The following is a 1,148-nucleotide window of genomic DNA, read 5'->3' on the forward strand; positions in this document are numbered from 1 at the left end:
CCAGGCAAATGCCATGTTGCTTTACTTTACACACTTTCTCTAACTGGGAATGTTGATATTGACAGTGTTCAAGGAAATAGGCATGCTAAACATGTTTTTTTATGAAGTTTAATTAAGTATTAATAATATAACTCTTCATATTGCACAGTAAAAATCCTGCATTTCAATATATACTTCAACTGAAGAGTAAAAACAGGAATGATCAGCACAATATAATGACATTTACTTAACATCTGTTTAAGGTGGAGCTTTCACTTTTCATATAATGCTGAATAGTTGATAGTTACGTATTCAGTAGCCTAACATGTCACTGTCATGTAAATGTAACTGTAGACCTACAATGTTTTTGCTCTGAAGTACAAGTGCACAGCTAGTAAGTAGTGTACAGCTGAGTTGCACGTTTTCCAACTTTTTTACATTGATTTGAGCACAATGGCTCAGATTAGCAACATAACTGAATACTTTTCATATCTAAACATGATAAATGTAAAGCTGTCTGGGCCCAGGTGTGTTGCTAAGGACCCAAAAAAGCACAGTGTTGAGTGTGCAGTTGTTTGGATGAGCGTTCTCAAGAAAGCTTCACGCAGTGTTACCACAGGCCGAGTGATCAGCCCGTTCCAATCAGGCATGTTTTGAACGGGCACTGGACTAGTGAATGTAATACCTCACAGTCAAAGTTCCTCAATCAGTCCATCCATCCTTGTTGTGTAACTGCTTAATATTGTGAAGGCTGCGGGGGACTGGAACCAATCCCAGTTGACACTGGGCAAGAGGCAGGGTACACTCTGGACAGGCCGCCAGATGTTCACAGGGCGAACACAGACAGATTCCTCGATCTTCGGTAATAACACAAGACATGATCGCTGTGGTGAAAAATATAATTTTATTTGTAAGCACTAAAAATTGCTGCCTTGCTGACAATGAGCTGGAAAAGCAAAAAATATTGAAGGCTCTAAAGTCAGAGCGCCAAATAAGAAAACAGGCGCAGGCTTCGAAGAAAGCTATGGAGAAGGAAAAGGATGAGGTGAGGAGTTCTTTGGTGGAGAAATCATCAAACACCATTCGGATAAACATCATCAGCTGAGCTGTTTTCGGACATAGCTGACATTCTTCGAACCATCGTACTTGCCCCCAGTTGGACATCGGAG

This window comes from Epinephelus moara, chromosome 23 (assembly GCF_006386435.1).
Source record: "Epinephelus moara isolate mb chromosome 23, YSFRI_EMoa_1.0, whole genome shotgun sequence".
NCBI classification, from domain to species: domain Eukaryota; kingdom Metazoa; phylum Chordata; class Actinopteri; order Perciformes; family Serranidae; genus Epinephelus; species Epinephelus moara.